The sequence below is a fragment of the Schistocerca gregaria genome, chromosome 9 (assembly GCF_023897955.1).
Source record: "Schistocerca gregaria isolate iqSchGreg1 chromosome 9, iqSchGreg1.2, whole genome shotgun sequence".
NCBI classification, from domain to species: domain Eukaryota; kingdom Metazoa; phylum Arthropoda; class Insecta; order Orthoptera; family Acrididae; genus Schistocerca; species Schistocerca gregaria.
Genome location: NC_064928.1, coordinates 188,785,905 through 188,810,361, shown reverse-complemented (window position 1 = coordinate 188,810,361; position 24,457 = coordinate 188,785,905). Strand labels below are relative to the sequence as shown.

General features: G+C 38.5%; 1 non-coding gene across 1 annotated transcript; it reads right to left on the bottom strand.

The window, feature by feature from the left end:
• Positions 1-1,892: 1,892 nt before the first annotated feature.
• Positions 1,893-1,969, bottom strand: Trnap-agg (transfer RNA proline (anticodon AGG)). Its single transcript has one exon. It is a non-coding gene; the product is annotated as a tRNA-Pro (tRNA).
• Positions 1,970-24,457: the final 22,488 nt, after the last annotated feature.

The window sequence follows — 24,457 nt, the reverse complement described above, 5'->3', positions numbered from 1 at the left end:
CCACGGACCAGTAATGCATGTTCCATAGATTCACTGCCCCATGGTTTGTGAAACCCGCTTCATCGGTAAACAGGTAGAACTGCAACACATTCTCTGTTAATGACCATTGACAGAATTGCACTCGATGATTAAAGTCATCGCCATGTAATTGCTGATGTAGCAACACGTGAAACGGGTGAAAGTGACAATGCAGTATGCGCTTGACACTACTTTGACTCAGTCCACCGGCTCTCGCAGTGTCCCGTGTACTTATGTGTGGGTTCATGGCAACAGCAGCTAACACACCAACTGCACCCACTTCTCCTGTGACAGGCCTGTTACAGACCCGTTTGCGTGCTACAGCCATACCTGTTGCATACAGTTGACGGTAGATGTTTTGCAATGTGCGGCACGTTGGATGCTCTCTGTCCAGGTACCGTTCTGCATACATCCTGCAGGCTTCAGCTGCATTTCGTCGACACTTGCCATAGATGAGTATCATCTCCACCTTTTCAGAGTTCAAATACACCATGGTCACAGTTCCAACAACACTACACTATCACAGACGTCTGGTAACACGGTGTACTACAGTTGGTCTGCGTGCGGAGACGAATACAGAATAACAACAGCAGCAAGCGCTACATGCGGACACTGACAGCTAGACCAAACCACAACAGTGCACAACAGCCACACTCATAAACACGGTCGTCATCGTAAACATGTCCCTGCAGATGCTGCTCGCCGACCGTGGCCTGTGTTTGTTACAACACGCAGCGGAACTCTTCGAGGTTTCAAGCGTCAACAATTTCTCCAGATGTAATTAACATTTTACAATGCAACAAACGGCACTGATTAAGTATTTGTTTATATGTTCAGATGTGCTAACAAAACTAACATGGTTCCATTAAAAAAAAAAATTAGGTTTGTGTTAAAAAACATACTTCCGTGCATTTTTGTATGGTTTGTATTAAACAATTACACTAGCCCCTCTCCTCACATTCGGTCTGTGGAATCGGTTTGTCAGTATTTGATGTGGTTTACGAAATATATCCAGTGGTAACGTTAGGTGACTCACCCTGTATGTGGTGTGTCAACATTTCCCTAAAATTCTCCCAGTAAACCAAAACAGAACATTCACCTTCTCTACTACTGTTCTTCCATGCTTCATGTCACTTTTCAACATTACACCTAGGTATTAAGTTGATGTAACCATGTTAAGCAGCACATTACTAATGCCATATATAAACATTACAGGACTGTTTTCCCTGTTCATCTGCATTTACTTACACTTTTCTACAGTTAGTGCGAGCTGCAATATGTCATACCAAATAGAAATGTTATATAACTCATTTTGTATCTTGCTACAGTCACTCAATGATGACACGTATCTGTGCACCACAGCATCATCGGCAAACAGCCACGTACTGCTGCTCAGCCTGTTTGTCAGATCATTTGTGCATAAAAAGGATAAGAGCAGTTCTATCACACTTCCTGGGAAACTCCCCTGATGGTACCCTTGTCCCTGATGAACACTCGACAATGGGGACAACATACTAGGTTCCATTACTTAAGAAGTCTTCAAGCCACTCGCACACCTGAGAATCTGATCTGTATGCTCATACCTTCGTTAACAGTCTGCTGTGGGGCACCATGTCAAATGCTCTCCAGACTGTCAACTGGAAGGAAGAGCTGCAGCTTAGTTTCCATCTATTTTCAGTTTAGTGATGAGATCAAGACTAAAGTATATTAGTCACATAGGATGAACAAAACCTCTTGTGTATTCCATTCGAGCAAATGACCATGAATGACAACTAGAAGAAGCCATTGTGGAACTCAACCTACAGGCACCTAACAGTCCACTAACCTATGAAGGGAGGATAATGATTGACGCAGAAGAAATGGATCAAAATTTGTGCTGCGGCTGGGACTTGAACCCAGGTCTTCTCGCTTGCTTCCTGGGCAGAAATGCTAACCATTACACCACCACAGCACGATGGTTAACATTTCTGCACTTTTCTTCCACTTCAGTCATTATCACAGATAAAGAAGAGACTTAAATGTCTCAAGGAAAAATATAATTATAAAATCTATGAGCAGAGGGTTGGAGAAACGTCAAATATTGATGTCAATGTAGCAAATGGGGGAGCAGAGCACCTTACAAAAGGCTGGAAGGTTAAGTGTGAAATGACGTTGAGTGATCACAATATCGTACACTGTACAATCACTGTTAGGAAAATCCAAGATGGCACAGAAAACATGAGCACAAGGGCCAAATACAACATCCAGGATGCAAACTAGAAAGAACTAAGAAGACAGTTTCATTGTCTGGGAAGTGATAATGTAGATGTAACAATGCAAAAACTGACAGTGGAGGCATTAACACCTGGCTGGAGAGGTCACTCTAAGGGAGTATCTCACATCTGGACTGAGGTGCTGCTGCAATTAAGATGTGAAACAAAAAGATCCAGGAAGCTGTACCAGAGCAGCATTATCCAAGAAGAAAGAGAGTGAAAGTTGAATAGATACAGGAATCTTAAACAACATTTTGAGGGAGAGCTACGGAAAACAGAAATGGAAAGATGGAAGCAATTTGTTGAGGCTAACTTAGAAACCGAACCCTGGGGTATTCTATATAAAACAGTCTGCAAGAAAATACAATTACTTACAGTCAACATGCTCTAAAGGAATGATGAGATGGTAACAGAAAGTTGGGAAACACTACTTCCTGACAATGGAGAAGAAGGTAAGACAGAATATCAGAGTACAGTATGAAAAATGTTATTGGTAGATTATAGAAATTGTATGAGTGTATTGTGCAAGGACGGGTCTCTGTACTGTGGAAGAATGCTGAAGTGGTAATGATTAGTAAAGGACAAAACAAGCATCTTATGATACTCAAATTCTACAGACCAGTTTGTCATTTGAAAGCTATTATTTGAAAAGCTATTATGCAAGGGACTGTAAGATCATAGACTGCTACATGGAATGAGCCCTCACCAGTAAATGTTTAGAACAGGTTGATCAACATTGCTGACACTTTTGATAACCTACGGTGGCCATCTGTTTTGGTTGTCTTAAGGAGTTGGAGAGTCCAGAAACTCTGTACAACTGTCTGCAAGATTATTGCCCAGGAAAGAAAATAACAAACACACTAAGAAAAATGCTGTCCACAGGGATCCGCGTGTGCTTCAGAGTTTTGGAATGTAGCACTGGAGCCTTTGCTACAGAAATTACATGATAACAATAATATAAGTGGACTGGTAGCATTTGCAGACGATGTGCTGTTTGCTGTAATTGATGATCCCCACAAAATTACAGAAGGCAAATGAAATGCAGCACTCCACAAACTTGAGGGCTAGTGTCGAAGTGTTAAATTGTCACTAGCACCTCAGAAAAAAAATGTACCTCCTGCTGAAGGTAACCTAGCAAGAAACCCTAACATAAAACTAAATGATATAATGATTAGGAAAGGCACAGTAATAGAATAACTAAAGATATTTCTGGATGAATGTTATAACTTCGCACACAATATAGAGGAAGGAGGCACAAAAGGTACAAACATGATGAACAGAATTATAACCACTGCAAAAATGCATTTCATCTTTCCTTGAAAACCACCAGAGTGTACCAGCAGTCTATATCAGCATCAGTTGTAGGATATGGTGTGGGTGTCTGGGGTCACAGATTACAGCAAATGAAGGCAGCCTCATCAGTGAGAACATTTCAGTGACGAGTGTTACTAAGATTAACAGGCACCAAATGCACTACCTAAATTATGCTTTGTTAGTAATTCTAGGAATATGCTCACTGGTCTAGAGAATTAGGAAAAGGGGAGCCTTTTATTGGTTAAAGAAAAGAAATCAAATGGAAGTACAAAGGGTGCTTGGAATTTAGGCCCATTCGAAAAAGGCAATAAAAGATCACATATTACAATCGTGGCAAAATGAATGGGACACTTCAGGCACAGAAAGGGGAACATAAAAAATTTCTCCCTAACATCAGGGAGAGACTATAAATGAGATATCTTAAGCCGTTGAGTGGCCTGATACATTACCTGACTGGCCATGGCACGTACGCTATATATCTATATAAAAATCAAAAAACAACTGAATGACAGCTGTGCCTGCAGCAGTGTGGACACTCCAGAACACATGCTGTGGGTCTCCACAGTTGATATGGTGCATCTCAGGTGGTACTGTTGTTGCAAAGTCAAGGAAGGGCACTCAACCCCATAACAGCATGCTGCTATTCCAGCTAGACAACATACTCTGCAGATGGAGAGAAGACAGCTGAAGTCAGTGACCACCAAATGAAACAGTTTCTCAGTAATTTACAGGGAGTATGGACATTAAGATGTAACTGTGATTAGTGGATCACTTGTTACAGTGCAAATGCTGCTAACGTGCTGTGCAATGACCGAGGAATCCAGTGGACAATGGATACTGATGGAAGCAGTATGGAGGCAGATCCTGCAAAGGAAACAATCTACATGTTAAATACACCAACGTAAATGAACAAACACAGGACAGATACTGTGGTGCTTTTAGGAGTATTAGTAACTGCATAACTGGTTAAGCGTTTTATTGTAGTTTTTTAGGTGTAGAAGTAGTTGCAGTATTTAAAAAATTAAGTATCAGTAACAAATGGTTAATATATAAACATATCATTATTCGAGGGAATGAGATGTGTGTGGCGTATTTTATCTTTTCAGGTAATACGCTGTGATTGTGATGAAGAATAAATAAATAACAATCTAAAACTATTGTACAACTCATCCTACAATTTACTCTAGTCTCTAGGGAATGGGAGTGATACAATACAGGACTAAGAGAAGATACTGAACATGCATAAAGAAGTGTGACATGTTTGTTTGACGCACATGTCACAGACATGTTGAATAACCTTAGTTGCAGACACTCAAAATGAAGGTAACTATTCTGTGAAATAAATATTTTTTAAATTCTATTCTTCAGCCTTCTTTCACACAGTATAAAATATTTTTATGGTAGGGTCACTGTCTTTCCTAATGCTTTTCTAGACTGTCTCCTGAGAAAGGCTGCCCTGGAATTAGTTATATACCAGAAAATGAGCTTATAACCAGAACCTAGGTTGTGCATTAACAATAAAGTTTCTGAAACAAGGCTAAAAATGTGTTTCATTCACTTAATAAAATTTATGGTGTTCTTCTTAGAACCTACAGTTTAATCATTTAAAAAGCTGCTTACAGAGTTTCCAGAACTAGCATTAAATGAGGGGTCTAGGAATATGCTGCACCCCCCACATGTCATTCACATATGTAGGTAATGCCCAGATCAGAATAACAAAGTCACTGACAACCAGTTTCTTACAAGAAAACTACCATAGCAACAACAAACCAGAAAACAAGCATGGTCATGCCTTCCATGTACAACAATTATGACCTCAAATGTAACTTTCTGATATGTTTTTGCCATGTGTTTTGTTTCTTCATGCAGATTTCTTATAATGCTGTACACAAAAGAAAGTCTGTATCCAAAAGCAAAATCAGTATTGCAGGTTGATGGGAAACATATGAAGCAATTCAGTACTGAACCCCATAGCTGTTGCTGCCTTGGTCACACCCGCTGTGAAGCTAATGCCAAACTGACAATATCATCATCCATTTCCGTCAGTAATTTTGTTATTATTCAGGTATAATTACAATGCATACATAGACATTTAAACAGTCTTTCTTCCCACACTCCATGAGAGTGAAATGGGAAGAATGCCTAATAACTGGTACAATCGGATTCACCCTCTACTGTGTACTAGACAGTGGCTTCCTTCCAGAGTATGCATGCAGATATAGCTGCAACATAGTGAGTTACAAATTGAGCAGACAATTTGGGTTGTGGCATGGCTTCATCAGAATGGAGAAGCATTAATTGTGGAGTGCTACAAGGATCTATTCTTGGTCCTTTACTTGACTGTACAGATCCACAAGGATCTGGTCCTTTAGTGTTCTTGGTACTTATAAATGATTTATCTCATTCTACAATGATAGAATGCAATTTTACCATCTTTGCAAAAAACACTAGTTAATGGTTGCAAATGTGGAAATGTTCAAGAGTCTGTTAATAATATTCCTATGGATTTAATTCAATGTTTTGCTGCCAATGGTCTTTCATTAAACTTTAGTAAGACTAATTACATTCAATTCGCCCCCAATGCCAAAACTGTGGAAGAAATAACTGCTAAATATGCCACACAGCTAATAGAAAGATCTGAAGTAACAAAGTTTCTGGGTGTTGAGATTGGACTCATCATATTTCAGACATTTAGAAGAGACTCAACTCATCAATTTTTACACTGTGATTTATCTCTTACAGTGGAAACTTAAGCACTAAAAGGCAACATATGGTTACTTTCATTCTTCGATGCCACATGGAATCATTTTCTGGGAAAATTAACCTCTACCAAAGAAAATAGTCATCGCACAGAAGCACATTGTACGTGTGATGTGAGGCATAGGCCATAGATGTGGTTGCAGAAGCCTATTTCAGAAACCTGAAGTTATTACAACTCTTTCTCAATACATATATTCACTTACGTGTATCATCAGTAAAAACACTGTGATTCTTCAATTTTTTATAACAAAATAAATCTCAAATGAACAGCCTGGTACGAGTGCGCATAGGACACAATATTTCGACAAACGACCATGTTGCCATCATCAGGTGCACTGATGTACTGACCGGTGGTGGGCCAGTGCCATGTATAAATAGGACAATCCCCCTCAGGCTCCTCCCTCAGGTGCTTCTTATGAGTCGGTGCCTTCCGCGCCCCGCACGCGGTCCAGGTACAGTATCTGTTCTCCCGACATCTGGGCGCTGCGTCCTAGGTCTTCTCATTCAGGAGGGTCTGTCCGGCACCACTCTCATTATTCTTCCCTCCTCCCCCAAAGTCTGTACACTCTGGAAAATATCCTTATTCTTCTTAATCTGGGAGATTGTGGGTTCTTGCACCTTGCTAAGGATGTAACCGCTGTCGGGATTTAGTTGTGGCTCCCTTACTCTGATCTCTGTGGCCTCTTTGATGACACAGTCCCTGTATTTGGAAGTCTGTGTCGGACTTTGGTTTGGTCATAATCCATGCTGTGGAGTTCCAACAGGCAATGCTCAGCGATTGCCGACTTACTGGGCTGTTGCAGTCTAGTGTGCCATTGATGTTCTCAGCATCGGTCCTCAATGGTATGAATGGTCTGCCCTATGCATACACTCCCGCATTGGCAAGGTATCTGATAAACCCCAGATTTACATAGACCAAGGTTGTCCTTGACACTACCAAGAAGGCTCTTGGTTTTGCTTGGAGGACGGAAGATGATTTTCACTTGGTGTTTACGTAAAATGTGTCCAATTTTTCCGGATAAGGCCCCACAAAATGGAATAACAGCCAAGGCTGCCATCTACTGAGGTTCATCCTCAGTTTCTACAGGTGCTGCAGTTGTGCCGTGTAGAGCCTTCTGAATTTGCCCTTTCTTGTAACCATTCCTCCAAAGCACGGTCTTCAGATGGTCCAATTCTTGTTGGAGACTGTCCCTGCTGGAGACTGTGTGTGCTCTGTGTACAAGAGTTTTGAGCAAGCCTTTCTTTTGTGCCAGGTGGTGGCAGCCATCCACATGTAGGTACAACTCTGTGTGCATCTTCTTCCTATACATGCTGTGGTCCAAAGTGCCATCAGATCATCTTCTAATCAAAACATCTAGGAAAAGGAGCATTCCATCCGTTTTGATCTCCATGGTGAACTTAATATTCTCATGTCTGGAGTTGAGATGTGTGAGGAAATCTGCCAGTTTATCTCTTCCATGTGGCAAGATAATGAATGTATCATCCACATATCCAACAAAAAAGGTGGGTTTTAGATGTGCTGATTCAAGAGCTTCCTCCTCGAAATTTTCCATGTACATATTTGCGACAATAGGTGAGAGTGGACTCCGCATGGCTTCTCCTTCTGTCTGCTCATAGTATTCATCGTCAAATAAGAAGTAAGTTGATGTCAGAACATGTCTAAAAAGGTTGGTGGTCTCTTCATCAAATTTTCTGGCTGATGAGTTCCAAGAATTCTTGTAATGGAACTTTAGTGAATAGAGATACCACGTCAAAGCTCACCAGTATGTCAGATTCCTGACGCGTAAGGTTGTTGGTACGTCCCAGGAAATCCATGGAGTTACGGATATGGTGTGTACATCTCCCAACGTAAGGGCTAAGCAGTTGTTTGAGGTGCTTGGCGATAAGGTATGTTTGGGGACTGATATTACTGACAATGGGATGTAATGGAATCGATTCCTTGTGCACCTTCCGCAGTCCGTGAAGTCTAGGAGGAACAGCAGCCCTTTGGCATAGCTTCTTGGTAATCTCATCAGGAAAGCCAGAATCCTTGAGAAGTGCCAGAGTCTTCCTCTCGACCCTCTTGGTAGGATCGGTGTCAATCTTGCAGTCTGTGTTGTCACCAGGTAGGCCCCGCATCTTCTGAGCATAATCCTGTCGGGACAGGATCACTGTCGCATTGCCCTTGTCTGCAGGTAATATTACTATGTCTGGATCTTCTCTTAGCTCCCGTATGGCGGCCCTCTTCCTGTAGGAGATGTTCAGTTTCATCAGCTTTGTTTTGGTTAGAGCTGTGCAGGTTTCGCGATGATCTTCTTCAGCAGCTCACATTGATTGGAATTGGCAATGATCCTTAAGCGCGATACATTTTTGATGTACACAATTTTGACCATATCAGTCCTGCCTATGAACAATTATCTTGGCTACATGCTGATACACATACACTACTATCTGAACAACACAACAAAAATATTATGAAAAGGAAAGTTGCTACTCACCATATAGCTGAGTCGCAGATGTGCACAACAAAAAGATTATTCCAAATAAAGCTTTTGGCCCATAAGGTCTTTGTCAAAAATACACACACACACACACACACACACACACACACACACACACACTCACACAAACACAACATGTGTGTGAGTTGCATTTGAATGTGCGTGCGTGCATGCACATCTGTGTGTGAGTGTGTGTGTGTGTGTGTGTGTGTGTGTGTGCACGCACGCATGTGTGCATGCGCGTATGTGTCTACAAAGGTCGTTCAATAAGTAACGCCCCAGATCTTTTTAAAAAGCCATTAATGATGATGTAAATAAAATAGAAAGAAACTTCCACATGGGAAAAATATATTAAAAACAAAGATTCCAAGACTTACCAAGCGGGAAAGCGCCGGCAGACAGGCACATGAACAAAACACACAAACACACACACAGAATTACTAGCTTTCGCAACCGATGGTTGCTTCTTCAGGAAGGAGAGGGAAAGACGAAAGGATGTGGGTTTTAAGGGAGAGGGTAAGGAGTCATTCCAATCCCGGGAGCGGAAAGACTTCCCTTAGGGGAAAAAAAGGACAGGTGTACACTCGCACACACGCACACACACACACACACACACACACACACACACACACACACACACACACACACACACACACACACATCCATCCGCACATACACAGACTGTGTATGTGCGGATACACAGACTGTGTGTGTGTGTGTGTGTGTGTGTGTGTGTGTGTGTGTGTGTGTGTGTGTGTGTGTGCGAGTGTACACCTGTCCTTTTTTTCCCCTAAGGGAAGTCTTTCCGCTCCCGGGATTGGAATGACTCCTTACCCTCTCCCTTAAAACCCACATCCTTTCGTCTTTCCCTCTCCTTCCTGAAGAAGCAACCATCGGTTGCGAAAGCTAGTAATTCTGTGTGTGTGTTTGTGTGTTTTACTCATGTGCCTGTCTGCCGGTGCTTTCCCGCTTGGTAAGTCTTGGAATCTTTGTTTTTAATGTAAAAAGCCATTAATATACATAGACAAACATCTTTGTTGGTGCGTCACATTTGATCTTTGTTCTGTGTGCCGGAGAACCATTCTGGCAGATGGCAGAGCGTCAAAATGGCATCTACATATGACTCATGTTACAGGCAGCATGCTGTTGTTGAATTCTTATGTGCAGAAAAAGAAACTGTGGTAAACATGAATAGACATTTGTGTGCAGTATATAGCGATGCTGCAGTTGATAGGAGTACAGTTGTGTGATGGATAAAGAAAGTTACAGCTTCAGAAAATGCAGAAACAGGGCTCCATGATCAGCCACACTTGGGATGTCCTGACAAAACCACTGCTCCAGACATGCTAAACTGTGTGGATGCCATTATTCGTGCCAACTGCCCACAACTTGACAATTGGCTCTACAGTTGTCTGTCATGCAGTGAAAACATGGCTACTCCTACAGGACAAGATCTTTTACCAGCAGGGAATACATGCTCTTCCACAACATTGACATATAGCCATAGAACGTGATGGAGACTATGTAGAAAAATGGAACATGGACAAGACATGTTGACATATATTGTCACCGAATTCTGACTCTTAACAAAAAGTATGTTCTGAGGGAAAAAAAATAGTGCATTACATATTGAATGACCCTCGTATTTTTGACGAAGGCCTTATGGGCCAAAAACTTTATTTGGAACAGTCTTTTTGTTTTGCCTATCTGCAACTCAGCATCTCCACTATATGGTGAGTAGCAACTTTCCTTTTCATAACATTGTTACATTCCACCCTGGATTTTCCATTGTTTGATTTTTATTTTTATTAATAATGCATCCCTTAATCTGGACAGGGTAAATAGGCAATAAATAAATAAATTAAGTAGATTAACATACTGATATTTAACATATAAAAAACAAGACTGTTTACAGCACTGTCAAAAGTAGTGCAAAAATGAACCTAGTGTAGCTTGCAAAGATGTCAGCTTGATGGCATACTCCACACATTTTATTTTCTGCATATTGTTTTATGTCCATCAGTTGCATCAACAGAATGTAGTAGAATATGACTGTGTACTGTATCCAATATTTCACATCTACTGGGAACATCTATGCTTTCTTCATCTTCTCCTATTTCTTCTTCCTCATCCTTGTCTTCAACTGTTTTACAACTCTCATTTTGTCTGGCATCAATGATGTCTTTATCCTTTGCGATGTCTAAAATCAGTTCATTGTTGATGGGTGCCAAATGGTTCATGTCTTAAGTTCAGTGTTGCCTGCAGAATATCATGTGCATACCAGATGTCACTGCTGCTGAAATCTGTCACTACATTCTTGGCTTGTTGCATTTTCTTCAATAGAACACCTCTTCCAGCAATTTATAACAGTGGTCAAATTGGTGTTTCACCAAACCACGCATACTGAATATGCAACAGTGTTCAGATTTACAGATTTCAACAACATTTCCATAGCCTTACAATGATTCTAAGACAAACCCAAGGGTGAGTGCCATTATGCCTATCCATCTACATAAGAAAATGATGAGAAGCCTTCTTAGCAACTCAGATAGTATTATCGACGATAACAGTAGTGAATATGTTACATCTAATCCACTGCATCATAAACACTATGAAAACATGCTTCACACAGCAATAAACATATGTATCAGTGCAGTTGAGGCAGGTGTGAGTACAGGTAAAACTACGTATGGGGAAGAATATGTCATGTCTAGTGCAGTGTGTCATAAACAGTGAAAAATATGTTTCATCCAGCTGTAAACACAGCGATAAATATGCAGAATGAAACAACTACAGGTAGGCCAACCGGTACTTGTAAACCACACAAAGGAATATGCTCAAATTAATTTAGTGTTACATTCACAGATTTTTTAATCAAATGTGTGTATATATTCTGACAGCCACGGACGTGGTCTTGCTGAAATCTTATGTGATAATTATCGTGTAAATGCAACTGCCATTGTAAAACCGAGGGCACCCATGTCTGAAATCACAACAAACATAAAAGTTGGAAATCGCTCCAGCACAACTCAGTGTACAATTATAATAGGTGGAGCTAATGATGTCTATAGGAATGAACTTTACAAATCCACTAACAATTTGAAAGAAATTTTGAGCTTTGCTAGAATACCTGTAATTGTCGTTGGTATTCCCCATAGACATAATCTTATGACTACTTCTATTGTAAATAAAGAAATCATTAAGGCTAACAGACAGTTCAAGAAGATTTGCAAAGCATTCCAAAACTCACATTTCATGAGTGTTGATTCACTGGAGAGAGAACATTATACCCAACATGGCCTGCATTTAGACAACAGGGGAAAGATTCTATTAGGGCAAAAAATCAGAGACTTCCTTTGTTCACTAGGCAGATGCAAGAAAAGTGAGCACATTATTCTTCCACCTCCAGTAACCCAGTCTACAGCACTGTGTGTGGGACAACAATCACCATCTTCAACAGAAGCAGATCAGCTGGCAGCTTCAACAATAGCACCTACTAAGGAAAGTGAGTCCATTATTCTTCTGCCTTCAGTAGCCCAGTCTACAGCATCTTCTCCAGTACTATAATCATCATCTTCAGTAGAAGCAGATCAACTTACATCACTGACAGGTTCAACAACAGTACCAACTAAACCAGTAGAAGCACTAAAAACCACCCGCCCCTTAAGCAAAAGAAGAGTGTCACCACCAGGCCATCTCAAAGATTTTTTATTGGAGACAGGCAGCAATCTGCCAATGCTGCGAGCACTGCTACAGATGCTAAGCATAAAAAATTAGTACTTTTGTATCAAAATGTACAGGGTATAATTAATAAGATTCCAGACTGAGAAATACTATTGTTTGATGAACTAAAGGATGTTTCAGTTTTGTGCGTATGTGAACATTGGCTAAAAGAAAATCAAGCTTTTACTGCCAGAATAACAGGATTTGAAATGGTTAGTAGTTTCTGTAGAGATACTTTTAAAGGGGTTGGAACATCCATTTATGTCAGACAAGGAATTGAATGTAAAGAAATCAAGTTCAGTAAGATAAAAACACTGAAAAAGTATTTGTATATTGCGTTTGCAAACTTAGACTTTAAAATAATTATTGTGTGTCTACCGTTCCCCATCAGGCAACTTCATGGAATTTTTGGACAGTGTTGAAAGTCTTTTTAGTGCGTTAAGACATCCTACAGAATGCATTATTGTACTTGGAGATTTCAATGTCAACTTTAAAATCAACTGTTTAAATGTTACAAAACTGACCAATGTCTTTTGTTCACATAATTTAGCACCAACTATCTTTGAATACACTAGACATGGAAAGAACTCTGAAACAATAATAGACCAAATATTTCTTGACTTACATAAACTAGACAATGTTGTAGAAGATATTGACACTGGATTCTCGGATCATAAAACACTAAAACTTAGTATTAATGTACTCTGCAAAAACTCTAGGCCAAGTGAGAAACACATCCACAGGAGATGTATTAATGAGGACAATATTAGGACTTTTAATTCCTTGTTAAAGAATACAAGTTGGGATCTAGATAAATATGATAGTATAGACATGAAGTCTGAGTTATTTCTAGCTGATTACAAACATAACTTTGAAATTGCTTTTCCCCTTATGAAAATGAAAGTAAAAGGCAAAATTAACACATGGATAACACAGGACATAAGAAAATCTGGAGAGCAACTCAGAATGTTAAGTAAATCAGCAAGGCAAAATCCTGCTTTGAAACAATGTGTCAAGTGTTATAGGAAATTATACAAGAAAGTAATTACTCAGCAAAAAAGTTAAATAATGATTCACATATCAGAGGAAATTAAAAAAATTAAATCAGTTTAGAAAGTGATCAACAGTAACTTAGGACGAAGCAAAGTAAGAAAACACAACATTGTTATTAAAACTGAGGACAAAACTGTAAATGACCCATTACACATTGCCAATATATTCAACTGTCACTATACAAGTGTAGTTCAAAACCTCATATGAACCCAAAGTAGTACGCCTACAGTCATCAGTCATATCACATTGAATCGCAAAACTATGTTTTTGTATCCTGTAACAGTACATGAGGTAGAGAATGCTATCAGCAAACTAAAAAATAAATTATCCTGTGGCACTGATGGCATTCCAGACAAAATCATTAAACACAGCAGATATATTACACCTCTTTCTGTAGATATAATTAATGCATCTTTCAGTACTGGCACTTTCCCTAGAAAGCTGAAACAATCAATTATAAACCATTATACAAAAATGGGGATCGTTATGATGTAAAAAACTAAAGGCCTTTATCAATGTTATTTTGTTTTTCAAAAATTATAGAAAGAGTAATGTATGGAAGACTCTCTACTTACCTAAAAAAGAGTGGAATATTGGTCAATGAACAAAATAGCTTTCGAGAGAATAGATCAACTGAAACAGCTATATAAAACTTTCTAAAACTTGTCCTAAATTCCATTGATAATAATGAAGCAAATTGTGGGGTCTTTCTAGATTTATCAAAGCCCTTTGACATTATTGATCATAAACTACTACTCGATAAACTTAGTTGCTATGGAGTCCGTGGTACTGCTTATGCATGCTTAAAGTCATACTTATCTGGCAGATGCCAGAAAGTAGAAATAGTTCATGATGGAAAGTCATACTTTTTCTGGTTATAAGGAAGTTAGTTATGGGGTTCCCCAAGGTTCGGTGTTGGGACCCCTGTTGTTCTTGATCTTTATAAATGACTTGTCAAACTATTTAACAAAAGTTGATTGTGTACTTTTTGCTGATGATACAAGTCTCTTTATTAAAGCTTAGAATGAGACAGACCTTAACAGGAAAATTGAAACAACTGTTGAAGCAGGTAAATGGTTCAGGGACAACAGTTTATTTGTGAATGAGAAAAAAACATTATGGATGAATTACAGACGTGTCAATGTGAAGCCCAATATAACTGTGAAGCTAGGTCAACAGAATATACTACAAATGCCAAATACAAAATTCTTAGGAATTTGGTTAGGTGAGCATCTAAAATGGGACAAACATATAGATGTGCTCAATAAAAAATTAAGTAAATGTTGCTATGTATTTAGAATGCTCAAAAATTGCTGCAGTGATCAAACAGTATTGTGTACATATCATGCACTTATGCATAGTCTTTTGCGACATGGTGTCATATTTTGGGGCAATTCAAGTTGGGCAAAATGCTCTTTTATTATTCAAAAACGAGCGATAAGGATCATAAAAGGAGCTGCACCTAGAGATCAATGTAGGGAATTTTTCAAGGAATATAAAATCATGACTCTTCCATCCATTTACATCTATGAAAGTATATGCTTTCTGAAGTCTCACTCCCAGTTTTCTTCTCTAAACAGTGAGTTCCATGAGCATACAACAACACAGAGTAATGACTTTCACTGAGAAGTGCATAAGAAAGCCCAGTACAACAAGAGTGTAATATACCACCCAAAAATTCTCTATAGTGATCTTTCCTTAAAAATTAAAAGGATTCAGAAGCTGAGCAGTTTTAAAAGTGAACTCAAAAGAATGTTAATTAGTAATAGTTTTTACAGTGTTGGTGAAAGATTAATTCTTCAGAAAGATAGCGTACCTTCACCTATCTTATAATTCACTCATATACAAACTTGTGTTGTGGGGTACTCTTTTATGTACACATAAAAATTAATTAATTTGCCAATATAGAATGTTATAATCATTGTTTCTTGTTGCTGCCCATTATACACAGAATATATGTAACTTATTTGTGTCATATATTGTTACAAATTTATATCATGTAAGCTATAATTCGTTTTGCCTATATATTTAATTCAGATTTGTTCACTGATTTTTTTACATAATATGTTGTTATTCATATTTATTCTGTATGTAACACATGATAAATCGCATATCATTGTACACGATAAAATGGGTGCTCAATAAATCAAATCAAATCAAACGTTTGGTTATTGTTTTCAGGCCTGCAAGGTTGCAAATTATGTCACAGAAGAGCTACATGCAGGCTGTAATACGATTTTTGGCCCACATCATATCTGAAACACTTATATCATTCAGCAGTGTATAAGACTCTCACTGTAACAATACTATCATGACAAACTGAGCACCAAAATGTGCATACACCACACCATTGATAGGATCACAGTGCCTACAAGTTTTAAAATAAAAATCAGTGTTGTAAACTAAACTCAAGGCTTCATACATTTAACTTCTGCACAGTGCAAGGAATAAAGCCAAAATTTCCAGATTCATGCATAAATGAAGTAATGGAACAGAAATTCAACCAGTGTTATGGAAATAAGCATCCTACATTGCAAAAGAACAACATCTGGACCATTTAATGTTTTATTTGGATTGCTGGTTATGGCCTGAAAGACATCTTGAGATCTACATAATTATTACTGTGACCAAACTTTCTGATATTTAACAGATGAATTACCTGTACAATATCCATACTTATGAATCTTCACCTTACTTGTAAGCTGTGCTGCCCACGGATAAAGAATAGAGACATGCATGTGAAAAAATTGTACAAGAAGAGAAAAAGAAGAGCTGGGTATGTTTCACTGAAAATTTGGTGGAAATATTATGGGAAGCTACATGGTTTTGAATGGATTGATAAAGAACAGAGCAAAAAATAAGAAAGGTACAAAATTTGTCAAATCAGACACAGGATACATATTGACGTAAGGAGATGATACTAAAATTATGGGAATGACATTTCTCAAAATTGTTGAATGTTAAATACAGTGAGCTGATAGATGAAAAGGAAAAAGAAAGCATAATTAAAGAAGAACAAAAAATGAGATATCTATGGGGGCTGAAAAAAATATGCAAACACCAAAACCACAAGGCATTGCCATGTCTAATACAGTAAGGGAAACCCGATGGCATTCGAAACAGTTTCCAGTCATCTCAGAATGGATAAATACAGATACTATGTAGATTACAATTTAATCTTATACCATACTTACTGCAAATATGGGTCAGTCCAGGTAATGATGATGGAGACAGAAACAATCACACACTCATCTCTTCTAAGTAGATCACAAAGACTCAATAATGTTGGGATATGGTGACTGGTGGCCAGGGGTGATGCAACAATTCATCTCTAGCGTCAAAAAACAAATCCTGGACGATGTAAGCTGTGCGAAAAGTGATCCTGTCTTCTTGGAACGCAACTTCACCACTGGGGAACAAAAATTGTAATGTATGATGAAGTTGATCAGGCGTAATGGTCACATAAACAGTGGCAGTAATGTGACCCTGCAGACCAGCCTGCTAAAATCATGTTCCATTCTTGGGGTGTAAACCCAGCCACAAGTTGGAAACATTTTGATGCAAGACCCATTCAACGCAGTGACTTTCTTCCACTGTGCCATAGCTCCGGTTTTATGATTTCAACACCACATTTCCCTGTTAAGGGTATTTGCATCACTGATGACTGACTTTGGAATTCCAGCCCACCCGGCAATTCCCTGATTAGGGAGCCTCTCTTAAGGTTGTTTTTGTGCTTACAAGGTTCATGAGGGCAAACATTAGTTCTGAACTGACTTTTGTAACTGTCGTCCTCTTAATTTTCACAACTATCTTCTTCAATGACTATCTGTCATAATTGCTCACCACATCCTTTTATCCATGTTGTGACTTACTGAATGATATTTTTTCACTTTCCCTGGACAAGGTGTAAATCTCTTAAAGTACCAAACACTTTGGCTGCCTCAGTTATTCATTTCATTCATTCATTTATTTATTCATCCAGAAATCTTGTTGTGTTATTGCACAGAGATGTAGGATAAGTTAAATTTAACATGCTTTGATTCATAAATATACTTATTTTGTAGGTATTCAGTTACATGCATAAGTACAGACATTTATAAAATATACATATATATAAATTATATGCTGTACATAGCGAATCATAACTTTTTTGGTATGTTACATACAGTCATCAGATAATGATTACAGAGTAACACTATTTACATTGTGTTATTATAAGTGCAGATGAGCCATAACAAGGAACAGTTATATCTGTGAACAGATTTAAACACACTAAAAAATATAGTTCCAGATACCCTTGCCCAGAATTCATTATGGTTTAGAGCAAACGGTTTTCTATTAAATGAAAGTAAGACCCAGGCACTTTCCTTTAGCTTAAGAGAGAATCATGACTTAGATATTTTAAAATTTTTAGGTGTTATAGTAGACAACAAGTTGACATGGGAACCGCACATCGAACATTTATCTGCCAGACTCTCAAGAGTTATCTATTTAATTAGAAATTTAAAAAGACATGTCCCTAATATCAGCATATTTTGCTTTCTTTCAAAGTATCATACCATATGGAATCTTATTGTGGGGCAATAGCAGTCACATAAAGGGCATTCTACTTTTACAAAAAAAAGTTAGTAAGAATAATAACCAACTCAGAAAAGTTAGAACACTGTAAAACCTTGTTTGTTAAATTGCAATGCCTGACGGTAATAAACTTGTACATCTATAATGTTCTATTGTATATTAGGAACAATATTTCAAATATATCATTAAGAAGGGATGTACATAGCCATAACACCAGGAACAAATCATGTTTATGTACCATATCAAAGACTATCCAAGTCACAGAATTCATATTTAGTTCTTGGACTTAAGTTGTACAATAAATTAAGTATAGATTTAAAAGAGTTACGTGTCAATATCTTCAAAGCTAAGTTCTACAGAATACTAGTAAATAATCCTTTCTACACAGTAGAATGCATAGTGAAAGCATTATTGTGGGCAAGATAGACACAAAGCCCAAGCCTACTACAGTAGCACAAGTTTATATGCCAACTAGCTCTGCAGATGATGAAGAAATCAATGGAATGTATGATGAGACAAAAGAAATTATTCAGGTAGTGAAGGGAGACAAAAATTTAATAGTCATGGGTGACTGGAATTCGAGAGTAGGAAAAGGGAGAGAAGGAAACATACTAGGAGAATATGGATTGGGGGGAAGAAATGAAAGAGAAAGCTGTCAGGTAGAATTCTGCACAGAGCATAACTTAATCATAGCTAACACTTGGTTCAAGAATCATAAAAGAAGGTTGTATACATGGAAGGATCCGGGAGATACTAAAAGGTATCAGACAGAGAATATAATGGTAAGAGAGAGATTTAGGAACCAGGTTTTAAATTGTAGGGCATTTCCAGGGGCAGATGTGGACTCTGACCATAATCTATTGGTTATGAGCTGTAGATTAAAACTGAAGAAACTACAAAAAGGTGTTAATTTAAGGAGATGGGACCTGGATAAACTGACTAAACCAAAGGTTGTAGAGAGTTTCAGGGAGAGCATAAGGGAACAATTGACAGGAATGTGGGGAAGAAATACAGTAGAAGAAGAATGGGTAGCTCTAAGGGATGAATTAGTGAAGGCAGCAGATGATCAAGTAGGTAAAAAGACGAGGGCTAATAGAAATCCTTGGGTAACAGAAGAAATATTGAATTTAACTGATGAAAGGAGAAAATATAAAAATGCAGTAAATGAAGCATGCAAAAAGAAATACAAGCATCTCAAAAATGAGATCGACAGGAAGTGCAAAATGGCTAAGCAGGCATGGCTAGAGGACAAATGTAAGGATGTAGAGGCTTATCTCACTAGGGGTAAGATAGATACAGCCTACAGGAATATTGAAAGGACCTTTGGAGAAAATAGAGCCACTTGTATGAATATCAAGAGCTCAGATGGAAACCCAGTTCTAAGCAAAGAGGGGAAAGCAGAAAGGTGGAAGGAGTATATAGAGGGTTTATACAAGGGCGATGTACTTGAGGACAATATTATGGAAATGGAAGAGGATGTAGATGAAGACGAAATGGAAGATAAGATACTGTGTGAAGAGTTTGACAGAGCACTGAAAGACCTGAGTCGAAACATGGCCCCAGGAGTAGACAACATTCCATTAGAACTACTGACGGCCTTGGGAGAGCCAGTCTTGACAAAACTCTACCATCTGGTGAGCAAAATGTATGAGACAGGTGAAATACCCTCAGACTTCAAGAAGAATATAATAATTCCAATCCCAAAAAAGTAGGTGTTGACAGATGTGAAAATTACCGAACTATCAGTTTATTAAGTCACAGCTGCAAAGTACTAACGCGAATTCTTTACAGACGAATGGAAAAACTGGTCGAAGCTGACCTCGGGGAAGATCAGTTTGGATTCCGTAGAAATGTTGGAACACGAGAGGCAATTACTAACCTTATGACTCATCTTAGAAGAAAGATTAAAAAAAAGGCAAACCTACGTTTCTAGCATTTGTAGACTTAGAGAAAGCTTTTAACAATGTTAACTGGAATACTCTCTTTCAAATTCTGTAGGTGGCAGGGGTAAAATACAGGAAGCAAAAGGCTATTTGCAATTTGTACAGAAACCATAAGGCAGTTATAAGAGTCGAAGGGCATGAAAAGGAAGCAGTGGTTGGGAAGGGAGTGAGACAGGGTTGTAGTCTCTCCCAGATGTTATTCAATCTGTATATTGAGCAAGCATTAAAGGAAACAAAAGAAAAATTCGGAGTTGGTATTAAAATCCGAGGAGAAGAAATAAAAAATTTGAGGTTCACCAATGACATCGTAATTCTGTCAGAGACGGCAAAGGACTTGGAAGAGCAGTTGAATGGAATGGACAGTGTCTTGAAAGGGGGATATAAGATAAGATGAACATCACAAAAGCAAAACAAGGATAATGGAATGTAGTCAAATTAAATCGGGTGATGCTGAGGGAATTAGATTAGGAAATGGGCACTTAAAGTAGTAAAGGAGTTTTGCTATTTAGGGAGTAAAATAACTGATGATGACAAAGTAGAGAGGATATAAAATGTAGACTGGCAATGGCAAGGAAAGCGTTTCTGAAGAAGAGAAATTTGTTAACATCGAGTATAGATTTAAGTGTCAGGAAGTCGTTTCTGAAAGTATTTGTATGGAGTGTAGCCATGTATGGAAGTGAAACATGGACGATAAATAGTTTGGACAAGAAGAGAATAGAAGCTTTCAAAATGTGGTGCTACCGAAGAATGCTGAAGATTAGATGGGTAGATCACATAACTAAAGAGGAGGTATTGAATAGAATTGGGGAGAAGAGGAGTTTGTGGAACAACTTGACAAAAAGAAGGGACCAGTTGGTAGGACATTTTCTGAGGCATCAAGGGATCACAAATTTAGCATTGGAGGGCAGCATGGAGGGTAAAAATCGTAGAGGGAGACCAAGAGATGAATACACTAAGCACATTCAGAAGGATGTAGGTTGCAGTAAGTACTGGGAGATGAAGAAGCTTGCACAGAATAGAGTAGCATGGAGAGCTGCATCAAACCAGTCTCAGGACTGAAGACCACAACAACAACAACACAGTAGATGATTTTTTTAACTGAAAATACTGTCTTTCAACACTGTATCTAGTGGATGGCCTTATGTAATCCAAACTAAATTGTATTTAGTAATTAACGTTAAAGATGTAAGTTATCTTGACGTTATGTATTGCTTTATGAGCTGAACGACAATAAAATTTGATTGACTGATTGATTGATTAATTGAACATAGTAGTTTCTCCAAAAGTAATTCATGGATGATAAGATCAAAAGTTTTAGTGAGATCAAGAAACACACATCTTGTGTGTTTTCTATCATTGAGTGCCCTATACATTTCATTTAAAAAATAAGTATAATGCGCCATTTATTGATCTTCCTTTCCTGAACCCAAACTGGTGAGGACTTACCGGTAGTATGCAGTTACTTTCCATGAAATTTATAACACGGTCATATACCGATTTTTCAAGGACTTTTGATGAGCTTGATAAGACTGAGATGAGTCTGTAGTTGTTTACATCACTCCTTTCCCCTTTTTTAAACAGAGGAATAACTTTTGCTGCTTTAAAAATTCTAGGAAATTGACCTGATGATAAAGAGCAGCATGCACCATATGAGCACCTGCAATCTTCCCCTTCTGTTGAATTTTCTTTGCTCCAACAATGCACTTACAGCTACACAGAGCGCTGTTATGACAATGGCTGACACAATGTACTGAGGCGGTTGCACAGGTGCCGTTAGTGAACAAATACAACACTGCAACCTGCAGGCTTGGCTAACATCTGCTTTTATGTTCAAGCATACATTTATCTCAAAGTTCCCACAATTTTTTACAACCCCACATATAAAGGAAACACAGGAAGCCACACACAAGCAGCAGAGTAAATAGTGTGTTACATTGGCTGTATAAACTATCTACTATAATCTGAAAGAAGAAAAAAAAATACCATAAGAAAGGGTCAAATTATTCCCATATTTAAGAAAGGTAATTGGAAGGAATGTAGTAACTACAGTGGGATTGACCTTATTATGCATGTAGCTAAGATCTTTGAGAGAGTATTGGAAGGACCACTGAGAAGGAAACTAGAAGGAGAAATGGAGAAAGAACAGCATTGTTTCAGGAAAGACAGACCAATGTTTGACCTGATCCTTACATTAAGACATTTGACGGAAAAATTTGGGAATTTGGAACAGATATGGCGATGACATTTACTGGTACTGACAAGGGAACCTCCCCATCACACCCCTCTCAGATTTAATTATAAGTTGGCACAGTGCATAGGTCTTGAAAAACTGAACGCAGATCACTCGAGAAAACAGGAAGAAGTTGTGTGGTCCTATGAAAAAAACAAGCAAAATATAGAAGTTGAGTGCCCATAAGCAAGATAGGCAACATGAAGAACGCTTTGAGTGCAGGAGCGCTGTGGTCCCGTGGTTAGCATGAGCCGCTGCTGAACGATAGGTCCATTGGTTCAACTCTTCCCTCGAGTGAAAAGTTTAATTTTTTATTTTCAGGCAATAATTTTATGAAGCTGCACAGGTACACAGAGCAGTATTGTTTACGTGATCGTGTGTCAATTATCAAAGTTCAGGCACTCACACATAATCAACTTTGCTCTCCAAAATTCCAGGACATGTTCATCTGCTTGGACATATGCAGGATTTGATGGTCTACACACAGCAAAATTTGAAAACGTTAAAAACATATGTTTTGACAGAGCACAGGGAAAACTGTGCCACTGTGAAACTGTTGCATTCACTTGTTGCAGGTCATGTGACAAACTCTTATGTTTTCTTCACTTTTTTGAGAGTGATTATCACATCCACAAGAAAACCTAAATCAGTCAAGGTAGAAGAATCTTTTTACCCATTCGCCAAGTGTACAAGTTAGGTGGGTCGACAACATATTCCTGTCATGTGAGGCGCATGCCATCACCAGTGTCATATAGAATTTATCACAAGTGTTTTCCTGTGGAGGAGTCGGTTGACCTATGACCTAGCGATCAAATGTTTTGGTTCCCATTGGAGAGTCACATCCTTTCGTGTACTAATCACACGTTGTTGCGATGCAGTGGCAAACACAGACATTAAACCTATTACAGTGAACACAGACGTCAATGAACGAATGAACAGATCACAAGTTTGCGAAGATAAATATACTAAACTTTTCACTCGAGAGAATACTTGAACCAAGGACCTCTCATTCCACAGCTGCTCATGCTAACCACAGGACCACGGCGCTCCTGGTCTCACATTTTCCTTGATGTTGCCTATCTTGCGCATGGACTACTCAGTTTGTATATTTTGCTTATTTTTTCAAAGTTCCACACAACTTCTTCCTGTTTTCTCGATAGATCTGTGTTCAGTTTTTCAAGGCCTGTCCACTGTGCCAAATTGTAACTAAATCTGAGGGGGGTGCGATGGGGAGGTTCCCTTGTGAGAAAGCCTATGACAGTGTACCTGCACAGCTGATCTGCATAACATTAAGGGATAAAATAGTCAGTGAAATGGGAGTGCAAATGATAAAATCTGTGTATGGAAATTGTTTTAGCAGAGTCAAAAGCAGTGTAGAGAGACAAACTGGTTTAAAGTTGAAATTGGGTCTGTGACAGATAACTATGCTGTCTCACATATTATTCATCATAGTGATGGACAAAATACATAAGATTATTCAATAGAAATTAGGGAGAGATGCAACAAAATCGAGGTGCAAAGGCAAATAGATGTGTGGAAGTGATACAAAAATTTTAGATTACGATAAGCACAGTGAAGACAAAAAAGTACTGACAAAAAGAGGAAAGAATGGGAGGCATAAAACTCAAAGAAGTGTACTTTGGAAGTAGTCAATAGTACCAAGAATTTAGGAAGTGTGATCACAATTGATGGCAAGATAGCTGAGCAAATAGATATAAGAATACTACAAGCAAACAGCTTCTGTCAGTGTGTAAGGGATAGTCTATGGAACACAGCCATCCAAAAGGAATGTAAAAAAATTCAATTTTTACTTTATTGTGAACCAGTTCTATCACATGAAGCCAGTACATAGACTACGACAAAAAGGGAAGAGAGCAGAATGCAGGCAGCAGAGATGAAATTTTTAAGAGGTATCAAAGGCAAGAAGAGAAAAAATAGAATCATAAATGAGACGACTAGGAAGGGGGTAGGAAACTAAAAACTTCAAGAGAAGATGGAAAGAATAAAGCTGAAGTGGTATGGACACGCAATGAGAATGGGAGGACAAAGTGCCAAAAAATGTACTTTCTGGAAAGTTAAGTAGAAAGAGACATCAATGAAGACTCA